The 8,610-nt window shown below is 52.5% G+C and overlaps 1 non-coding gene across 1 annotated transcript; it reads left to right on the forward strand.

Annotated features, from left to right (window-relative positions):
* Window positions 1-366: 366 nt before the first annotated feature.
* Window positions 367-440, forward strand: Trnas-gga (transfer RNA serine (anticodon GGA)). The gene has a single exon. It is a non-coding gene; the product is annotated as a tRNA-Ser (tRNA).
* The last annotated feature ends 8,170 nt before the right edge of the window (window positions 441-8,610 follow it).

Consider the following 8,610-nt stretch of genomic DNA (forward strand, 5'->3'; position numbering starts at 1 on the left):
CTTCAATAAGATTACTCGAAAGGATGTTGCCCCGTTGCCACGCATCGATGATGCTTTCGATTGCTTACCAGGGGCAGAATAATTCTCGTCTTTATGTTTACGCTCGGGGTATTGGCAATATTGCAAATCAGTTTTGCGGAATCCCGCAAGGAGGCGGAAGGGTTAAGAAAGGAAAAATAGACAACCACCCATTTGTAGCACAAAGCCACAAGGACTTTGTGGCTTTGTGCTACAAATGGGCGGTTGTTTATTTTCCCTTTCTTGACCCTTTCGCCACCTTGCGGATTCCGCAAAACTGATTTGCAATATGTGTCCAGTTGCTTCGAGTTGTCGATAAATTCGCCCTCGCGCTGCCAATTGCTAGCTTCTTGGTTAGCTCAATTGGTAGAGCGGCCGCCCCGGAAAGGCGTTGGTCCCGGGTTCGATCCCCGGACCAGGACGAATTTTTCGGCGACTAAGAGGCTTTATTTTTTAGAAATCCCTATGAATTTCCTTGTGGCTTTGTGCTACAAACGGGTGGTTAGTTATTGGCAAGTACCGATGGATGTCACCGACCGTGCAAAGACTGCTTTCGTCACGCCTGATGGACTCTATGAGTTTAACGTCATGCCGCTCGGATTGTGCAACGCCCCGGCTACATTCGAACGAATGATGGACAACATCAACATCTTTCGCGGCTACAAGTGGAACACCTACCTGTGCTACCTTGACGACATCGTAGTCTTTTCTCGGGATTTCCCTACTTACGTTGGCCGCCTACGTGAGATTTTGACGTTCCTCACACCAGCTGGTCTTCAACTCAACATCAAAAAGTGTCATTTTCCGGCGCGCCAGTTGACGATACTGAGTCACGTCGTCTGCAAGGAAGGCGTTCTTCCGGACCCAGCGAAACTCTGGGCCGTTGCCGAATACCCGAAGCCCACTTGCATGAAGATGCTTCGAAGTTTCATTGGGTTGTGTTCCTATTTTGGCCGATTTGTTCGCCACTTTGCTTCCATCATCGCCCCTCTTACCATTCTTCTGACAACCTCTAATGGCCTGTCTGCTTGGTCAAGAGAGTGCGACACATCTTTCGAAACGCTACGGCGCTTACTAACATCGCCTCCAATACTTCGTCACTTTGACCCTGATGCGCCAAAGAAAATCCATACTGACGCCAGCGGCGTCGGCCTTGGTGCAGTACTGGCTCAAAAGAAACCGGGATACGAAGAATACGTCGTGGCTTACGCGAGTCGAACTCTCAAGAAAGCCGAGTCGGTCACTGAGAAATATAGCCTTGCCATAATTTGGACTTTGGCTAAGTTTCGTCCGTACCTCTATGGCCGCCCTTTCGACGTCGTCACGGACCACCATGCTCTATGTTGGCTCTCATCGCTGAAAGATCCGTCGGGACGCCTCGGTCGTTGGGCGCTTCGACTGCAAGAGTACGACATTCGTGTTGTGTACCGATCAGGCCGCAAACATGATGCGCTTTCGCGCTCACCGCTAGCGTCCGACACAACTTCTCCATCAGCTTCCTTGTCGCCAATCGACGTCGCAGATATGTCGTCGGAGCAATGCAAGGATGCGTGGGTTTGCCACGTGCTCGACTTTCTCGCTGATCCATCAGCTTGCCCCGCTTCAAGAACTCTTCGTCGCCAAGCGCCCCATTTCCCTATTCGAGACGGTCTCCTCTATCGGCGGAATTACGCGTCTGATGGCCAGAGGTGGCTGCTTGTGATACCTCGCCACATGCGCACGGATATGCGCGCTACTTTTCACACCGAGCCGCAAAGCGCTCAGGCCGGTGTTCTCAAGACCTACAACCGCCTGCCTCAGCGATACTATTGGCGCGGACTGTATTCGTTTGTGTGCAAGTATATCCGCAATTGTACCGCCTGTCAGCGATGAAAGGCTCCACCCTAACGACCAGCCGGTACGCTTCAGCCTCTCCCGTGCCCGGCGCGTCCGTTTGACCGTGTTGGTATTGATTTATACGGCCTGCTTTCCTCGATCACTTCTGAGAACAGACGGATGATTGTCGGCGTAGACCACCTCACGCGTTATGTAGAGACTGCAGCTTTGGCCACAAGGACAGCCAGAGAAGTTGCGTTTTTCATTCTACGCAACTTCGTCCTGCGCCGCGGCGCCCCGCGCAAACTTTTGAGCGACAGAGGACGTCTTTTTCTGTCCGAAGTTATTGAAGCATTGCTCGTTCAGTGCAACATCGTTCACCACATGACGACCGCATATCATCCACAAACCAATGGCCTAACCGAAAGATGTAATCGCACTCTCGGTGATATGCTGACGATGTACACCGCATCAGAGCAGACCAAGTGGGACACCGTGCTTCCTTTCGTAATATATGCGTACAACACTGCTTCGCAAGCGAGCACAGGATTCTCACCGTTCTTTCTTTTATACTGACGCGAGCCATCATGCATGCTGGACACCATGCTTCCTTACACACCAGACACATCTGAGTACAGCTCAATTTCCGACTTTGCCAGATACGCAGAAGATTGCCGACAGTTGGCCCGTTCACTTACGACAGAAGACGAAGGTCGCCAGAAGCTTAGGCGCGACGACGACCGACCTCTTGCTGCTTTCAAGACAGATGCCCTCGTCTGGCTTTGGGTTCCGCCGAACGCTCCATGGACTTTCCTCCAAGTTACTGGCCCGATACCACGGCCCTAACCACATTCTTGCTCAGACTTCCTGTCAATTACGAGGCCGAGCCCTTGACACCATATGACGACTTGGGCCGTCGCGGCCGAGAAATCGTCCACGTGTCTCGCATTAAGCCATATTATGACGCCGCTATCCTATCAACGCCTTAAGTCGCCAGAATGGCTCCGCTATTCCCCGGGGGCCAATGTAGTGAAGAGAGGAAGACGACGAAGCACACGAGCAAGCTAGCGAAGCAAGCAAGCCGCAGTGTCAATAGTAGCAGGGGACACCAGCTCGCTCTTGCCCGGATTTTGGCCGCTTGACGCCCGCCGCTCTCCGACGCCCTACTCTTGACGTCTGTCGACATTCCCTGAAGGCGCGTGAATAAATCACGTCACATGAAGTTTTCCAACGGCACAAAACAAGAATAGAAAAACAAAAAACTAGAGCGGGAATGTACAAAACACGAGGCATACAACAAACCCTTCAGCTTAGCCGAGCTCTAGATATCACTGAACAGCTGCAGTAATTTCCCCCAGATTCTGACCGTGTGGTATATCACATGTTGAAAAACTACCTGTCGAAATACAAAAAACATTACCTTCCCTGTACAATGCTATCTGGTTTTCCGGCGAGATCCCCTCGTCTTGGAAAGAGGCCATTGTCACTTCCTATTTTTAAACAGGGCAAGAATCCATCCTCCGTTATGAGTTACAGGCCCGTCGCACTAACAAGCTGCCTGTGTAAACTTTTCGAAAAGATGATAAACCGCCGACTTATACATTTTCTGGAAACAAACCATCTGCTTGACCCGTACCAGTGCGGATTTCGCGAGGGTAGATCCACCACTGACCACCTGTTACGTATCGAGGCACAAATTCGTGACGAATTCGTACACAAGCAGTTCTTTCTGTGTTCCTTGGTATGGAAAAGGCTTACGACACCACATGGCGCTTTGGAATATTAAGAGACCTGTCCCACCATGGTGCTTGTGGTAGAATGCTAGATATATTAGAGAGCTACTTGTCGGATCGTACGTTTCGTGTCCGAGTAGGTAATGTTCTCTCAGTACCATTCCTTCAAGAAACTGGAGTGCCACAGGGTGCTGTACTTAGCTGTACACTGTTTATTATAAAAATTAATTCCTTGCGTCTTTGCATTGCACAAAATATGTTTTATTGCACATATGTCGACGATGTACAGGTCGGTTTTATATCGTGCTACCTTTCCATGTGTGAGTGGCAGGTCCAGCTAGGTTTGAACAAAGTCTTTAAATAGGAAAATGAGAATGGTTTCAGTCTTAATCCTCAAAAAAGCACCTGTGTCCTGTTCTCTCGAAAGAGAGGCCTTCATCCTGATCCATATATTCACCTGCATGGTCAACATCTCTCTAAGAAGACGGAGCACAAATTCGTAGGCCTAATATCGGATAGTTAGCTGACGTCCGTATCACACATAAGGCATGCATTTAAAAACAAATGCATAAAAACAATGAATGTTCTAAAAGTGTTGTCACGCACTACGTGGGGTAGTGACAAGAAGTGTCTGATGAATTTGTATAAAAATTCTTATACGCGCTCACCTAGACTACGGGGCAATAATCAATCAGTCTGCGACGCCAAGCGCCCTGAAGATGCTTGACCCTGTCCACCATCTAGGCATCCGACTCTCTACGGGCACCTTTCGAACTAGCCCTGTAGAAAGCCTCTACGCCGAATCGAATGAGTGGTCGCTCCATCTACAGAGATCCTACTTATCATTTGTATATTTTCTGAAGGTGAACGCAAACAAAGAACACCCCGCACACTCCACAATCCATGATTTGTCCACTTCTGCCCTTTTCGACAACCGTCCTTCGATGAGACAGCCCTACTCGCTTCGCGTGAAAGGCCTAGCTGAAGAAACGGGTGTGCCAGTTCTCGAACACTCTCTAATGGCTCCTGTTCCACATCTCCCGCCGTGGCAGTGGCAGCTTATAGATTGTGATGTTTCTTTTGTGGAAGTTACCAAGCACGCACCACTTGCACATATCCGTACACACTTCGAGCTCCAGCACATATACATTTGTCCAGAATCCTTTACAGACGCCTCAAAGCCCAATACTTCTGTGTCGTACGCAGCAGTTGGCCATCCTTTTCCGATTCCGGTATTCAGCACCCAAATGCGGCCGTTAAACACATAAAACAATCAAAACTACAAGAGGCAGTTATTTACACGGATTCTCTAAGCGTAGTAAGAGCTTTAAAGACTCTGAAAAAAAAACACAAAAACCCTGTCCTTGTCTCACTATACTGTGTTTTATGCACGATCTACACACTCGAACAACATGTCGTGGTGTGCCGGGTACCAGGGCAACACGATATTCCAGGCAACATGTGGGCGGACCACCTAGAAGCATCCGCCCACGAAAACAGTCCCAATTCACTCGACCAATGACGGACTGTCTTTTATTTCGTTAGACCCACCAACCAATTCACTGAGTGCCGGCCGCATTTGCTTGGCACATAATGTTCCTTTTACCTGCGCCCGCTTCTATACGTTGGGCAAACCGGCGCTGTGTTAAGCAGACACTGTTGGAGCAAAAGAGACCATTAACCGGAAGCTCACCATCTTATCCTCGTTTACGTTGCCGAGAGTTCAAATGCACGCTGCGAATATGTTAATTGGCTGTGTAAGCAGTCGAGCTCCATAACCACTACACCACCGTGGCGGGGCTACCGGGAAATGATCGTCAATGCTTAGTAAGTTAAGCGTCTCCTGCAAAACACGGCGAGCTATTTTTGCCAAGTCTCGTTCTCAGATACTATTACCAGTAATGAGCACTCAGTCTAGTGCTTCTTAGCGGTGTAGCGAAGCGTTGTTAGTCTGTAATGGGTCGCCCTCTCGAACGCTTTCTAGTGGGTCGTCCCCTTCGGCTCCGCTCCTCGCGCTCAGAGCCCGCGCTCTGTCTTGACTGTCGCCGTTGTGCTTCGTCGACTAGTGCTGTCAATAAACGCCTTTATAATTTGGTGGAGAGTGCTGCGCCGTCCAACCAGCTTCGGTCCGTTCGATGCCCCTGGCGCTTCGATCCCGTACCGTGCCCTCTACCATGCCTCAAGACGCCGCCCAGCAAACGCTTCCCCCTGTACCGACACCATGCTCCGGTTCCCCCCGCATCCGCGACCCTCCTATATTCACCGGCGCGGATGGCACTGACGTGGAGGACTGGCTCGCGATATACGAGCGCGTGAGCGTACCCAACAAATGGGACGAGGCAGGAAAGCTGAGCAACCTGGTTTTCTACCTCGCGGGTGTGGCAAGCCTGTGGTACAACAACCACGCAACCGATTTCCTCACGTGGTCCGATTTCAAGACCGCCATCATCAACGTGTTTGGCCGACCTGCCGTACGTAAACTGCAAGCCGAACAGCGTTTACGTGAACGAGCTCAGCAGACCGGTGAGTCGTTTACCAGCTACATCGAAGACGTCCTCGACTTGTGCAAGAAGGCCGACGTAACCATGTCTGAGTCTGACAAGATCCGACACGTTATGAAAGGCATCGACGACGATGCCTTCACCATGCTCCTCGCCAAGAACCCTCGTACCGTGACAGAGGTGATCACGCTCTGCCAAAGCTACGAGGAGCTGCGCCGGCAGCGGTTGCTGACCCGTCGACCTCCATCACGCGACGCCGACCTCGCTGGCTTGTCGGCCATTTCTGATCACTCGGGCTTGCTCGCCGAGGTCAAGTCATTTGTGCGCGAGGAAATTGCCCGCCAGTTTTCTCTACTGACCTTGCCTCAGTCGCAGCATGTTGAACAGCCGTCCACCACACTGCTGCCTCCCTTACGCCGCGCTATTCAACAGGAAATCGCGGAGGTCATGCCGGAATACCACCAGCCACCTCCGGCGCTTGCGCCACTCAGTTACGCGCAAGTTGTGGCCAGGCCACCCCCACCGATCCCTGTGTCTGCCCCACATCCTTACGCCGAAGTCGTCACCAGACCACAGGCCTTCCAGGCGAGTGTGCCGGCTGCGTACGCCGACGTCATTCCTAGGCCACGACTGCAGCCCACCATGCAGTCCTATCAGCCGCCGCCCCGTCCACCGCGTCTTGGACCATGGATAGGACCCACCCCGGCGAACCGATGGCGCACTTCCGACAACCGCCCCATCTGCTTTGCGTGCGGTTGCGCCGGTCACGTCGCCCGCTATTGCAATCGCGTGCAGTCGCCCCCAGTCGCTTCAACCATGCCAAGCCAGTCGAGCCGCCCGTATTACGATTCACCGCAGCCTATGTCACCGCCGTCTCGCCCAGCGCCCTCTACCCGCCGTTCACCGTCACCACGACGCCGCTCACTGTCGCCGATGCGGCCACGTCTGGTCCCACGCGACCAGGAAAACTAGTCGTCGCAGTCCACGAGGCAAGGGCTGCGACGCGATCGAACTCCGAAAGCCCTCAGCGAAGCCCATCGAACGTGATAGACGTGTTTGTAGACGGTGTTCGTGCATCTGCCCTTATCGACACTGGAGCCGCTGTATCCGTTATGGACGCAAGGCTTAGCCGAATACTGCGCAAAGTGACGACGCCACTTTCCGGGCTCTCCCTCCGTACAGCCAGCGCCCAACGTATTCACCCTACAGCGGTGTGCACAGCCCGCGTCATGATTAAGGACGCTATGTACGCCATCGAACTGATCATAATTCCTGCCTGCTCTCACGACGTCATCCTCGGATGGGATTTTCTCTCCCGCCATGACGCCGTCATTCATTGCGCACCAGCCGAAATAGAGCTGTCACCATTCTGTAATTTGACGCCGGAAGACAGTCCATCGGCTGCGAGCAAGGTACTCGTTAAAGACGACATCAAATTGCCTGCAGACTCGTCCACGGCGGTGTCCGTCTACTGCGCCAGTCTATCCGACACCGTTGCCCTCCTCTCGCCATATGACCGTATTTGCACGAGGAAAGGCTTGCTGGTGCCTTTCGCGACCGTTCAAATCACTCAGGGAAGCACCTCTATTTTTGTAATCAACCCCTCCCCGTACAGTGTTACGTTGGTGCGAGGGGAATGTCTCGGCAGCGTGGAACCCCTCGAAGACGCACAAGTTATGGACGAACCCGATGACACGCACGGCCGCAGTTCCAGTACGCTCAGTGCTGTTTCGATGTCTGGTTCATCACCCGCTGACGTGTTTGGTTCCACCATAGCTGACAACCTTACGCAGGTCCAGCGTTCCCAACTTCTGGACCTGTTGGAAGAATTTCGCTCTTCTTTCGATGTCGCTCAAACGTCTCTCGGTCGCACGTCGGCCGTTACGCACGGCATCGATACTGGCGCCCACCTGCCACTGCGGCAACGTCCATATCGCGTATCTCCCACAGAACGCCGTGTAATCACCGAGCAAGTCGACGACATGCTTCGACGCGATGTTATTCGACCCTCCAAGAGCCCTTGGGCGTCTCCTGTCGTTCTTGTTGCGAAGAAGGACGGTTCTGTGCGTTTCTGTGTCGACTACAGACGACTCAACAAGATCACTCGTAAGGACGTGTATCCACTGCCGCGAATAGACGATGCGATTGACAGCCTGCAAGGCGCCGAATTCTTTTCATCCCTCGATTTGCGCTCAGGCTACTGGCAAGTACCTATGGCTGACGACGCTCGACCGAAGACCGCCTTTGTCACGCCCGACGGCCTGTACGAATTCAACGTCATGCCGTTTGGGCTGTGTAATGCGCCCGCCACCTTTGAGCGCATGATGGATACCGTTCTGCGCAACCTGAAATGGCACACGTGCTTGTGCTACCTCGACGACGTCGTCGTTTTTGCTCCGGACTTTTCCACCCATCTTCAACGCCTACGGCATGTTTTGACGCGTTTGAGCGACGCCGGTCTGCAACTGAATATAAAGAAGTGCCGATTTGCAGCACGGCAGCTGACAATCCTCGGCTACGTCGTGTCCAAGGACGGAATTCTC

The sequence above is a fragment of the Rhipicephalus sanguineus genome, chromosome 7 (assembly GCF_013339695.2).
Source record: "Rhipicephalus sanguineus isolate Rsan-2018 chromosome 7, BIME_Rsan_1.4, whole genome shotgun sequence".
Lineage (NCBI taxonomy): Eukaryota > Metazoa > Arthropoda > Arachnida > Ixodida > Ixodidae > Rhipicephalus > Rhipicephalus sanguineus.